Below are 14,909 nucleotides of genomic sequence, written 5' to 3'. Positions count from 1 at the left end.
TGTAAAAAATAAACACATGGAGTTTAAACATTATGCTGCTAAATAACTAAGAGATAACTAAAGAACTCAAACAGGAAATTTAAAAATACCTAGAAACAGATGATAACAGAAGCACAATGACACAAAACCTATGGGATTTAGCATAAGTAGCTTCATGGGGAAGCTAGTAGCAATAAAATCTTACCTCAAAAACGAGAAAAATCTCAAATAACAAAGTAACCTTTCACCTAAAGCAATTAGAAAAACAAGAACAAAAAAACCCCAAAGTTAGTAGAAGGAAAGAAACCATAAAGATCAAAGCAGAATAAGGAAAACAATAGCAAAGATCAATAAAACTAAAAGCTGGTTCTTTGAGAGGAAAAAAATACATAAACCATTATCATGACTCATCACAAAAAAATGGGATAGAACTCATATCAATAAAATTAGAAATGGAAAAAGAGAAGTTATAGTGGACACCACAGGAAGATAAAGGATCATAAAAGACTACTGCAAGCAACCATATGCCAATAAAATGCACTACCTGGAAGAAATGGACAAATTCTGAGAAAAGTATTGATACAACCTTTCAAGACTGAACCAGGAAGAAACAGAAAATATGAACAGACCAATCATAAGCACTGAAATTGAACCTGTGATTAGAAAACCTCCAACAACAAAAGGCCCGAGGCCAGATAAGGCCCGAGGCCAGATAGCTTCACAGAGGAACACTTTAAACATTCACAGAAGAGATAACACTTAGCCTTCTCAAACTCTTTCCAAAAACTGAATTGGGAGAAACCTTCCAAAACACAATCTACAAGGCCACTATCAACCTGATGCAAAAAGCAGACAAAAATTTCAAAAAAAAGTGCTAGAGTCCAGCTCCAGCTGCCAGGGAATGAGCATGAAGGGGTGAGTGGTGTTGGCAGACAATGATGTAGCCTCTGACTCATAGTATGGAACTACATGTTTATTTCAAAATTCAGGTTTTCTTTTACATTTTGATAAAAGCATTAGGTCAGAGGTTTGAAATTTTTAGTTTACCCCACCCAGTTTTACTGTCTCCAGAAATCATTGTTCTCCTTCAAACAGAGTTCCTGCTTCAGCAATTCTCTCAGAATCTTCTTTACTATATATTGTCTACTTTATCTTATGTGTCTTATACTTAACTTGTGATTACATTGTAACTTATGCTACATTCCTCAGTTTATTTCTTATCTTTCTAAATCCTGTATGCCCATAGCATCTTAAGATCACTATCTCCTAAAAAGGCTTCTAGCTATTCTTAATTATTCCTAAACCCTAAACTCAGCAAATTTATTTTGCCATAAATATTTCCCTCACAAACAGGTCTCAGATAACAATCCTTCTCATGGCCACAAGCTATGGCCTACATGCTCATTCTGGGACATTCTTTGTAAAGATCCTTGAACAAATGTCAATAGTTACTTTATAGATTATTTTCTGGGCACAACTGCAGAAGGCTTTGTGCTTTGTCATGCTTCTCTCAAGAACAATAAGCACCTTAACATTCTTTCCAGCCAACTCAATGGAAGAAAGGAAAGAACAAGTCAGAATCACAAAACCTATCTCCTTCATTCTGGGATGGTGCCTGCAGGGTGAGGGGAGGTGGTTGGGGGCCGTACCTCCATTTTGTCAGTAATGCCTAACACAGCTCCCAACAAAAAAAGGAAAATTGCAGGTCAATATCATTTATGAAAATATGCAAAAATCTGTCACGAGCCACGTTAGGCATTACTGACAAAATGGAGGCACAGCCCTAAACTTTCTCCTTGTGTTCCATAGGCAAAGATCAGGAATGAAGGAGTTAGACTTTGTGATTCTGACTTGTTTTTTCCTTTCCTTGGCTGAGTTGACTGAAGAGAATATTAAGGTGCTTATTGTTTTTGAGAGGAACATGAGAAGGCATAAAGCCTTCTGCAGCTGTGCTCAAAGAATAATTCATAAAGTTAATCATTGACATTTGTTCAAGGACTTTTACAAAAGGCTGTTCCAGAGTGAGCACGGAGGCCACAGCTTGAGGCCATGGGAGGGACTGCTATCTGAAGCCCATTTGTGAGAAAAGTGTTTATGGCAAAGGAGTTTGCTGAATTTAGGGCTTCAGTTCAGTTCAGTCGCTCAGTCGTGTCTGGCTCTTTGCAAACACATGAATCACAGCATGCCAGGCCTCCCTGTCCATCACCAACTCCCAGAGTTCACTCAGATTTACGTCCATCGAGTCCGTGATGCCATCCACCCATCTCATCCTCTGTTGACCCCTTCTCCTCCTGCCCCCAATCCCTCCCAGCATCAGAGTCTTTTCCAATGAGTCAACTCTTCACATGAGGTGGCCAAAGTACTGGAGTTTCAGCTTTAGCATCATTCCTTCCAAAGAAATCCCAGGGCTGATCTCCTTCAGAATGGACTGGTTGGATCTCCTTGCAGTCCAAGGGACTCTCAAGAGTCTTCTCCAACACCACAGTTCAAAAGCATCAATTCTTTGGCACTCAGCCTTCTTCACAGTCCAACTCTAACATCCATACATGACTACTGGAAAAACCATAGCCTTGACCAAATGGACCTTTGTTGGCAAAGTAATGTCTCTGCTTTTGAATATGCTATCTAGGTTGGTCATAACTTTTCTTCCAAGGAGTAAGCGTCTTTTAATATCATGGTTGCAGTCACCATCTGCAGTGATTTTGGAGCCCCCAAAAATAAAGTCTAACACTGTTTCCACTGTTTCCCTATCTATTTCCCATGGAGTGATGGGACCAGATGCCATGATCTTCGTTTTCTGAATGTTGAGCTTTAAGCCAACGTTTTCACTCTCCTCTTTCACTTTCATCAGAGGCTTTTTAGTTCCTCTTCACTTTCTGCCATAAGGGTGGTGTCATCTGCATATCTGAGATTATCAATATTTCTCCCAGCAATCTTGATTCCAGCTTGTGTTTCTTCCAGTCCAGCGTTTCTCATGATGTACCCTACATATAAGTTAAATAAGCAGGGCAACAATATACAGCCTTGACGTACTCCTTTTCCTATTTGGAACCCGTCAGTCGTTCCATGTGGAGTTCTAACTGTTGCTTCCTGACCTGCATACAGATTTCTCAAGAGGCAGGTCAGGTGGTCTGGTATTCCCATCTCTCTCAGAATTTTCCACAGTGTGTAGTGAGCCACAGAGTCAAAGGCTTTGGCATAGTCAATAAAGCAGAAATAGATGTTTGTTTGTTTTTTGTTTTTGTTTTTGTTTTTGTTTTTGTTTTTTCTGAAACTCTCTTGCTTTTTCCATGATCCAGCAGATGTTGGCAATTTGATCTCTGGTTCCTCTGCCTTTTCTAAAACCAGCTTGAATATCAGGAAGTTCGAGGTTCACATATTGCTGAAGCCTGGCTTGGAGAATTTTGAGCATTACTTTATTAGCATGTGAAATGAGTGCAATTGTGCGGTAGTTTGAGCATTCTTTGGCATTGCCTTTCTGTGGGATTGGAATGAAAACTGACCTTTTCCAGTCCTGTGGCCACTGCTGAGTTTTCCACATTTGCTGGCATATTGAGTGCAGCACTTTCACAGCATCATCTTTCAAGATTTGAAATAGCTCAACTGGAATTCCATCATCTCCACTATCTTTGTTCATAGTGATGCTTTCTAAGGCCCACTTGACTTCACATTCCAGGATGTCTGGCTCTAGGTGAGTGATCACACCATCGTGATTATCCGAGTCATGACGATTTAGGGCTTAGGAATAATTAAAATAGTTAGAAGCTAAAGATTTAAGGATTGGTGTAATGTTAGCATATTCTACTATAGCTGATGGAAATTAGGGACTTTAGAGATATTATTAGCTAGAAGCCCTTTCTAAGAAATAGTGAGCTTAAGAAACTAGGGGCAAACAGGACTTAGAAAGATAAGAAATAAACAGGAATGTGGTATGCAGCCCAGACATTAGCATGAGTTACAGTGTATTCACAAGGACACATGAAAAAAAGTAGATAAGAGAATTGCTGAGGAAGGAACTCCTTTTGAGGGGCAACAATGATTTTTGGAGAAAAATAAATCTGGATCAATGGGAACTAAAAATATCAAACCTCTGACCTAAAGTATAAAACAGAATCATAACCTTGAAATAAACAGTCAATCTAAGAAAAATAAGATGCTGCCTCAGTTTCTCACTCACACTGCTCACCCCTTCAGGTTGAATCCTAGGCTGCTGGAGCTGGATTCTGGCAAAATTCTTCAAGAAAATACTAGCAAACGGAATCCAATAAAACATTAAAGGGTTATACACCATGATTAAGTGGAATTTATCTCAGGGATGAAAGGATCCTTCAATATATGGAAATCAATCAATGTGTCACATCAAGTTAACAAATTGAAGGATTAAAACCACATGATAATTTCAATACTCAATAGATGCAGAAAAACCTTTCAACAAAACTCAACATCCATTTATGATAAAAAGATCCTCCAGAAAGTGGGCATAGAGGAACCCTACCTCAACATAATAAAGGCCATATACAACAAACCCACAACACACATTATTCTCAATGATGAAGAACTAAAAGCATTTTCTCTAAGATCAGGAACAAGGCAAGGGGCCCACTCTCACCACTATTATTCAAAAAAGTTTTGGATGTTCTAGCCATGGCAATCAGAGAAGTAAAGAAGCAGATGGAATCCAAATTGGAAAAGAAGTAAACTGGCACTACTTGCAGATGATAAGATACTATCATAGAAAATCCTAAAGATGCTACCACGAAAATACTAGAAATGATCAATGAATTTCGTAAAGTTGCAGTATACAAAATTAATACACAGAAAGTTCCTGCAATTCTATGCACTAACAACAAAAAAAAAAATAAGAGAAATTAAGGAAATGATTCCCTTCATCTTTGCAACAAGAATAAAATACCTAGGAATAAGCATACTAATGGGACAAAAGATCTGTAGCAGAAAACTATAGGACACTGATCAAAGAAATCAAAGATGACACAAACATACTGAGAGATATACCACATGTTTGTATTGAAGGAATCAGAGTGAAAATGAGTATACCACTGAAAGGAATCTACATATTCAATGTAATAGCTTTTTATTTATGAAGGGCACTTTTCACAGTAGAATAAAATTTTTACAATTTGCATGGAAATACAGAAGGACTTGAATTGCCAAAGCAGTCTTGAAAAAGAAATTCTGAGCTGGAGGAATCAAGCTTCATGACTTCAAACTATACTATAGAGCTACATTAATTGAGACAGTATGGTACTGGCAGAAAAAACAGAAATATAGATCAATGAAACAGGATAGAAAGCCCACAGATAAACCCATGCACCTATGGTCATCTTATTTTTAACAAATGATGCAAGAATATACAATGGAGAAAAGAAAGCCTCTTCAATAAGTGGTGCCGGGAAAACTGGAAAGCTGCATGTTAAAGAATGAAAGTAGAGCACTTCATAACACCATGCAAAAAAGTAAACTAAAAGTGAATTAAAGACCTATATGTAAGTCCAGACACTACAAAACTCATATGCAGAACACTCTTTGACGTAAATCACAGCAAGATCTTTTGTGACCCACCTCCAAGAGTAATGAAAATAAAAACAAAAATAAAGAAATGAGACCTAATTTAAAAAGCTTTTGCACTGCAAAAGAAAACATAAACAAGATGAAAATATAAGTCTCATAATGGGAGAAAATATTTGCAAATGAATTAACCAACAAAGGATCAATCTACAAAAATACAAGCAGCTCATGCAGCTCAATATAAAAAACAATTCAGTCAAAAGATGGGCAAAAGACCTAAACCAATATTTCTCCAGAGAAGACATACTAATGGCCAACACATGAAAAGATGCTCAACATCACTCATTATTAGAGAAATGTAAATCAAATCTATAAGGTATCACCTCACACTGGTCAGAATGGCCATCATCAAAAAATCTACAAATGTTAAATGCTGGAGAGGGTGTGGAGAAAAGGGAACCCTCTTGCCCTATAGGTATGAATATAATTTGAAACAATCACTATGGGGAACAGTATAGAGCTTCCTTAAAAAAATAAAACTAGAACTACCAAGTGACCCAGTAATCCCACTACTGGGCATATACCTTGAGAAAACCATAACTCAAAATGACACTTGTACCCCAATGTTTATTGCAGCATTATTTACAATAGTCAGAACATGGAAGCAAATTAAATGTCTGATGACAGATGAATCAAAAAAGAAATATGGTACCTATATACAATAGAATATTAGTCATAAAAAGGGAAAAATTGGATCATTTGTTGTGATATGGATGAACCTAGATTCAGTCATACAGGATGAAGTTAGTCAAAAAGTTAAAAACAAACATCATGTATTAATGCATATATATGGAATCTAGAAAAATGGTACTGGTGAACCTAGTTGCAGCACATGAAAGAGATGTAGATGTAGAGAACAGTCTCATGGACGCAGGGCAAGAATGAGAGAGTGGAATGAATTGAGAGAATAGCATTGACATATATGCACTTACCTGTGAAAAGTAGATAGCTAGTAGAAGCTGTTATATAGCACAAGGAGTTCAGCTCAGTGCTCTGTGATGACCTAGAGGGGTGAGATGGGAGCCATGGGAGGGAGGCTCAACAGGAAGGGAATATATGTAGATATACAGCTGATTCATGTAGGTATACAGCAGAAACTAACACAACATTGTAAAGCAATTACACTCCAACTTAATAAAAAAGAAAAGCTTTTTGGTTTTGTAATTTAAAAAAAAAAGAGGTAATGGAGAAATCAAGGTATATATATGTGTGTGTGTGTGTATACACACACACACACATATATGTTTCGTTTTGCTGAAAAAAAAATCATGTAGTCGAACATCAACAGATTACTGCTAATCACAAAAAAACAGACCTCTTAAGTTAATAATTTTAGTGTTTTTTCTATGTATGGGAAGATGTAAGGATCTGGGTTCATTAAACTTATTCCTTTGATATACATCTTAACTATTTAGGACCAGTATCCTACTTTTCTCCATCCTGTATTCCTCTCAGGGTGCTCTGCTAGGGGCGGATGCTGTGGCTGATGGCTTTATGGTCACAATATTCTTTGTTTACTGAAATGGCAGGCACTATTCTGTGTCCACAGATGTAAATAAAACTCATTTTGGAAGAGTGGAGACATATTAACAGATATTGACACTTCTCCATAGTCTCAAAGCTTATTTTTTGGTATATTGATTCCACTGGCTTAGTTTATTGCTTTTCTGACCTGAATCAGGACAGTGAAAGACTCGAATCCATCTGATAAATGTGTCAGTTACAGCAGGAATTGCAATTTCCAACTTTCAGGGGAAATCACACCTTGTTGTAATGACTAAAGCAATGAGAAAAAAACAGACAGGCTTGAGGTGCCTAGGGAAGTAGCAGTGGGAGGCCGTGACTCACATATCATAATGGAGGGGCAGTAAGTGTGAGTATCATTGATATATTTTCTTCTGTTCAGAGCTCCATTTGAAGATTAGTCACTTAAAAACAAATGAAATGGTTGAATGCAAGCCGCCTTGGATCTTAATGTACAAATGCTTCTCAAAATGCCCCAGGTCACATTAGAGGAGTTGGCAAGAGAATCTTCACATTTTGATCCCTTGAGTTCATATTGGCTGACTTCTGGAACAAATATCAAGTGAGGAAATATTATATTCAGGGCTATTCCTCTTCTGTACTCAACCCATATGAATCACTGGATAAGACATATCAATAGGCAGATGCCTGAGTGGTATCATTTGGAAAATCCATTTTTTAAAAAATGGGAATCATAGATACCTTACCAAGTGGTGCTAATGGTGAAGAATCTACCTGCCAATGCAGGAGACATAAGAGATGCAGGTTCCATCCCTGGGTCCAGAAGATCCCCTGGAAGAGGACCTGTCAAACCACTACAGTGTACTTGCCTGGAGAATCCTATGGACAGAGGAGCCTGTTGGGCTACGGCCCATAGGGTCCCAAAGAATCTTACATGACTGAAGTGACTCAGCACATGGAAATCTCTAAAAATGAAAAAAAAAAAAGTAATACTAATAACCTACCTAGGAGTCATAAATTTCATGCAAAAGAAGTAGTTCAGTTCAGTTCAGTTGCTCAGTCATGTCCGACTCTTTGCTACCCGATGGGCTGCAGCATGTCAGGCTTCTCTGTCCATCACCAACTCCCAGAGCTTACTCAAACTCATGTCCATCGAGTCAGTGATGGTATCCAACCATCTCATCCTCTGTCACCCCTTCTCTTCCTGCCTTCAATCTTTCCCAACATCAGGGTCCTTTCCAGCGAGGCAGCTCTTCACATCAGGTGGCCAAAGTATTGAAACTTCAGTTGAGCATTAGTTCTTTCAATGAATATTCAAGGTTGATTTTCTTGAGACTTGACTGGTTTGATATCCTTGCAGACCAAAGGACTCTCAAGAGTTTTCTCCAGCACAACTCAAAAGCGTCAATTTTTTTGTGCTCATCCTTCTTTATGGTTCAACTCTCACATCCAAACATGACTACTGGAAAAAGCATTGCTCTGTCTATATGGACCTTTGTCAGCAAAGTGATGTCTCTACTTTTTAATATGCTGTTTGGTTTGTCATAGCTTTTCTTCCAAGGAGCAAGCGTCTTTTAATTTCATGGCTGCAGTCACTGTCCTCAGTGATTTTGAAGCCCAAGAAAACAAAGTCTGTCACTGTTTCCACTGCTTCCCCATCTGTCTGCCATGAAGTGATGGGACCAGATGCCACGATCCTAGCTTTTTGAATGTTGAGTTTTAAGCCAACTTTTTCACTCTCCTCTTTCACCTTCATCAAGAGGCTCTTCTGTTCCTCTGGGATTTCTGCCAATAAGCTGATGTCATCTGCATATCTGAGGTTTTGATATTTCTCCTAGCAATCTTGATTCCAGCTTGTGCTTAATCCAGCACAGCATTTCAAGCATGATGTACTCTGCATATAAGTTAAATAAGCAGAGTGACAATATACAGCCTTGACATACTCCTTTCTCAACTTGGATCCAGTCCATTGTTCCATGTCTGGTTCTGTTTCTTCTTGACCTGTTTACAGGTTTCTCAGAAAGCAAGTAAAGTGGTCTGGTATTTCTATCACTTTCAGAATTTTCCAGAGGGTTTTTTTTTTTTTTGGTAGATGTATTTTATTTATCTTATTTTTTCCTATTTTATTTATTTATATTTTTTATTTTTACTTTATTTTACTTTACAATACTGTATTGGTTTTGCCATACATTGACATGAATCCACCACGGGTGTACATGCGATCCCAAACATGAACCCCCCTCCCACCTCCCTCCCCATAATATCTCTCTGGGTCATCACCGTGCACCAGCCCCAAGCATGCTGTATCCTGCGTCGGACATAGACTGGCGATTCGATTCTTACATGATAGTATACATGTTACAATGCCATTCTCCCAAATCATCCCACCCTCTCCCTCTCCCTCTGAGTCCAAAAGTCCATTATACACATCTGTGTCTTTTTTGCTGTCTTGCAAACAGGGTCATCATTGCCATCTTTCTAAATTCCATATATATGTGTTAGTATAATGTATTGGTGCTTTCATTTCTGGCTTACTACACTCTGTATAATCAGCTCCAGTTTCATCCATCTCATCAGAACTGATTCAAATGAATTCTTTTTAACAGCTGAGTAATACTCCATTGTGTATATGTACAACAGCTTTCTTATCCATTTATCTGCTGATGGACATCTAGGTTGTTTCCATGTCCTGGCTATTATAAACAGTGCTGCGATGAACATTGGGGTACCTGTGTCTCTTTCAATTCTGGTTTCTCAATCCACACAGTCAAAGCCCTTAGTGTAGTCAATGAAGCAGAAGTAGATGTTTTCCTGAAATTCCCTTGCTTTTTCTATGATCCAATGAATATTCACAATTTGATCTCTGGTTCCTCTGCCTTTTCTAAATCCAGTTTGTATATCTGTAAGTTCTTCTTCTTCTTTTTTTCCTGTGCATCTACTGCATTTATTTATTTTTCTTTTTTAATATAAATTTATTTATTTTAATTGGAGGTTAATTACTTTACAATATTGTATTGGTTTTGCCATACATCAACATGAATCCGACACAGGTATACACGTGTTCCCCATCCTGAACCCCCCCTCCCTCCTCCCTCCCCGTACCATCCCTCTAGGTCGTCTGAGTGCACCAGCCCCAAGCATCCAGTATGTTCTTGATTCACATGCTGTTGAAGCCTAGCTTGTAGGATTTTGAGCGTTACCTTGCTAGCATGTGAAATGAGTACAATTGTGTGGTAGTTTGGGTATTCTTAGGCTTTGACTTTCTTTGTGATTGAAATGAAAACTGACTTTTCCAGTCCTGTGGCCACAGCTGAGTATCGCAAATTTGCTGTCATATTGAGTACAGCACTTTCACAACATCATCTTTTAGGATTTGAAATAGCTCAGCTGGAATTCCATCACTTCCATTAACTTTGTTTGTAGTATTAATGCTTCCTGAGGCCCACTTGACTTCAAACTCCAGGATGTCTGGCTCTAGGTGAGTTACCATACCACAGTGTTTATCCAGGTCATTAAGACCTTTTTTGTATAGTTCCTCTGTGTATTCTTGCCACCTCTTCTTAATATTTTCTGCTTCTGTTAGGTCCATACCATTTCTGTCCTTTGTTGTGCCCATCTTTGCATAAAATGTTCCCTTGGTATCTCTCATATTCTTGAAGAGATCTCCAGTCTTTCCCATTCTGTTGTCTTCCCGTATTTCTTTGCATTGTTCAGTTAAAAAGGCCTTCTTATCTCTCCTTCTTTTGGGGAACTCTGCAGTCAGATGGATATATCTTTCCTTTTCTCCTTGGCCTTTTACTTTTCTTCTTTTCTCAGCTATTTGTAAGGCCTCCTCAGTCAACCTTTTTGCCTTTCTCCATTTCTTTTTCTTGGGGATGGCTTTGACCACTGCCTCCTGTACAATGTTATGAACATCCATCCATAATTTTTCAGGCATGAAGGAGGGGAATATATGTATACTTGTGGCTGATTCACATTTTTGTATGGCAGAAACCAGCACAACTTTCAAAGCAATTATTTTCTAATTCAAAATAAACAGAGAAAGGTTATGTAACTAATTTGAGGTCGCATAGTTAGAAAGTAATTCTTTTGGTGTTTGAACCTGTTTGCTGTTCTAAAGTCTGTACTCTACTATGATGGCACACTGCCTCTGTAGGCACTCAGGAGACCTGTTTTTCCTCTGTATCACTAGCTTTTGCCTCCATATCACTCTTGTATCGTGGCCAAGTCACCTTGTCAACTTTAAAATGAGAGAACTGGGCTTAATGAACTCTGGTAACCTTCCAATTCATCTCTGACGGCAATAGGTCTTGGCCCTCCTTGCCAGAGGGTTGAAGGTTACTGAACTTCTACTTCTCATGAACTCAGTGGAGGACATTATATTTAGGTATCAATAAATGTTTAAAGCACATCTTTTCTTTCTGCTAAGTTACTAGGAGGGCTGGGAGGGTTTTTCTACACATTTATAAGTATGTATATGGCTTCCCTGGTGACTCAGTCAGTGAGGAATCTGCCTGCAATGAAGGAGATCTGCCTGAGTACAAGAGAACTAGGTTTGATCCCTGGGTCAGGAAGATTCCCTGAGGAAGGAAATGGGAACCCACTCCAGTATTCTTGCCTGGGATACCCCACGGCCAGAGGAGACTGGCATGCTACAGTCCATGGGATCCCAAAAGTCCAACATGGCTTAGTGACTAAACCACCATATGTATATATAGTTATTGAAAATTAGATGATCTATCCTATGACACCATTTTCATATAATGGCCAAGGCATTTCTTTTAGGTTCAGTATATCTTGATAAATTATTAACAGACTGAAAATTTGTTAATTTTTTTCTTTTCTTGACTGTCTGCCCAGGGAGAGACATTACTTCTCAGCAATGCCATTCTCTGAAAGAAAGTTGAAACTGCAAAAACTCATTATACCTTCTTTCTAGTTATTAAAACCTATGTATAGGCATTTAATCCTATGAGAATGCACTTCCTTCCATAATGCAAAACCAATGTGTGATTCATTGGACTTTTACCAACAGACAGACCAGCCAGCAAGCTATTATTCAAATATTTCATTTGTTTCACACTTCCAATCAGAGTGCTTGTTAACAGTATGTACACTAAGAACTCAACTTTACCAGGAACTGAAGGCCCTGGATCACACTGTGAAGTAAAAATCCAAGAATCTTATCCTCTGAAGGAGTTTTGATATTATCTAGTCCTTTCCCCTTATCTTAACAAATGAGAAAACTGAGCTTCAGAGAGGTCTTACCAAGAGCATGGTCTTCAGAGCTTTTTCTCCCTCCACCCCATCTTCCCATCCCAAAATATATTCTTGTGTCTATACCTTTTTCGAACACTTTTCCTCCACCTTATATATATCCAGTCCATGAATACTGACTTCTGAGGATTCCATTGCATACCTTTCCCTTCAATTTCTCCTGGCCTTCACCAACCCTTCTCAGGTCAACTTTAAATGGAATGTTATAAAAACTCTGTTCTTACAGTTTTTTCTAATACCATAATGCCCTTGTGACCATTTTCTCCACTCCACCACCACCCCAACAACAAATTCTAAACTTATGGGGATTTATCCCCTTTCCTCTGGGCCTTGTTCCAAAGAAAGACATTAGAGCTAATATGAGAAAACTAATAAATGTTAATGGTGTGAATTGGTTAATATGTTACCTCTTCCAGGAAAGATGCTTGCATTTTAACAGAGAATATTGAGATGAAGTTAATGAACTGGAATGACTCTTCCCTGGGAATTTCAGGCCAGACTAGTAAAGAATAAGGTTCTGAGTGGGAACCCTTTAACCCTGAATCACAAGGTAGAGCCTATCACTATACCTAAGGCTAACACTGTTACCCATGGTTAAGAATTTGTCTTTTTGGGAAATTAACATATAACCAGTCATGTGCAAAGTAATTTGAATGTTTTTCTTTTTTAAAAGACCAGTTCTTAAAGATATTTTAACGCAGGAACAACCCTGAAACCAGCTTTCATCTTCAAGAAGAAAGTCATTTGTATGAGCACAAAGACCTTCAGTGGACCCTATTCCATATTAGATACAGAATCAAACTATGTTTTCTTTCATGTGACAAGTTAGAGTTCTCCTCTGAAAGCCATTTGCCTAGTTTTCTTCTTTCACCTTTCAAGCTTTATTTAATCCCAGTCTCTATTTTACATTCCTTGCCTTCTGTTTTTATTTCTATAAACTCTCTTTGATTAGTTCCTTTCTCTGACTCATCTGTTGTTTTCCATATTCTTTCTCACATTTTCCTTTTCCTCTAGCTTTCTTTCCACTATTTCTCCTGCCAGCTTTGGCATCTCAGGTACAGAGAATCTCTTGATGATTTGGCTTTTAAACCATTCTGAGAAATTTCACCTTCCAAAAGAAAAATTCCAATTCCAGTGTCACACTCCTGGTCTCTGGGGAAAAGTAGCAAGTGGTCCTCTTAATAAAATCAGGGCAGCTTAAAGACATTACTAACTGTACTCTCTACACGTACAATATCTTTAACTTTAGTGATTTTTTTTAAAATGTCAAATGTTTACATTTCACTTTTCTCCTCTGAAGATTAATTCTCATGTATTCTTGTGTTTAGTTTCAAGTCTACTATGTTCAGTTGCTTTTGATGTTCTATAGACAGGTATTTGTTTTTATTACGCTAAGTGTGCTACCTCCTCATCCACACTATTCCCACCTCAGCAAGCACAATTATTCTGCTTCTCCCTGTATCTGACATATTCTTGACTGACTCTAACTTTGTATTCCACAATTCTCAAACCTTAGCGAACAGTAGAATCAGCTGAAGACCTTGATAAGTTACAAATTTCCAGTCCTCATCCACTCAGGATATTATTATTTACAGCAGGTTGGAATGGAACTGTACAATATTCATCCCAGGTGATTCTAATGAAAATAACTCCTGGTTAAATTTTTTGATGTGCCACCGTGTGGGTGAAGAGATACATCAACCAAGTACTCTAAAAGGCCTGTGCAGAATCTAAAGTTTACAATCAGAAGAGTACTTAGACAAGAGTACTTAGACAAGTGGTTTTCCATGATATTTTGCTACAAGAGCCTTGTAACATAATGAAACAATTAGCATGTGCAGGTTCTTTGACATCACTCACTTAGGCCAATGGGGAGAATGGTATCTCTTACTGTCAGTCATGAAAATTCATCTAATGGAAGTGGAAGAGACTTTAGACATGTTCTAGTTCAATAAATCATTTTATTTATAGAGAAACTATGGCCCTGAAGGGGAAATTGACTTGCCAAATAGAGTAAAATTCTAGCGAAGGACTAGAAAACAGGTCTGCTAACTCAAATTTTAATATTTGCTCTTCTAAAAACTGAGATCTCCATAAGCAAATCTTATTTTTACCTTACTACACATATGTCCTTGCACTGACCTATATTAATTTTAAAAAGTTCATTGGTATTGGGGATGTCAAGAAAGATTGGGATGTATTTAAGGAAGTAGAGAACCAAGAGAGATATTAAGAGCTAGAAGCATTTCGAACCCATTACAGAGTGCTTTGAAATACAGGACTTATTTTATTTTGTTTTATTTTATTTTATTTTACTTTACAATATTGTATTGGTTTTGCCATACATCAACATGAATCCGCCATGGGTGTACACACAGGACTTAGGCCCTGTAAAAATTGACTATAACTTGAAGATCAGGAGAATACATTTTTAAATTTAAAGGCTTCTAAAATTTTCCCTTCAAATTTTAAATTCTTGAAATGATCAAAGACCTTCAGCAAAGATAAAATAAGGTAAAAATCAGTAACTACTGATATGAAGCCTTTAGAGCAAAATAATTATCTACTTTCTTATAATAAAA

General features: G+C 37.8%; 2 protein-coding genes across 2 annotated transcripts in view; both read left to right on the top strand.

The window, feature by feature from the left end:
- The window catches only part of LOC132658852 (uncharacterized), a 91,146-nt gene that overhangs the window by 42,516 nt on the left and 33,721 nt on the right, over positions 1-14,909 (top strand). The window lies entirely within an intron of this gene.
- LOC101110913 (non-histone chromosomal protein HMG-14-like) overlaps positions 1-14,909 on the top strand; it is a 57,425-nt gene extending 42,516 nt beyond the window's left edge. The window contains exon 1 of the mRNA XM_060408380.1: positions 1-14,909. This exon is cut by the window's left edge and continues 42,516 nt beyond it. The gene's annotated coding sequence lies outside the window, so the exon portion shown is untranslated.

Source organism: Ovis aries, chromosome X (genome assembly GCF_016772045.2).
Source record: "Ovis aries strain OAR_USU_Benz2616 breed Rambouillet chromosome X, ARS-UI_Ramb_v3.0, whole genome shotgun sequence".
In the NCBI taxonomy this organism is placed as follows: domain Eukaryota; kingdom Metazoa; phylum Chordata; class Mammalia; order Artiodactyla; family Bovidae; genus Ovis; species Ovis aries.
Note: the sequence above shows the minus strand (reverse complement) of the source record. Positions and strands in the feature narration are given on the sequence as shown.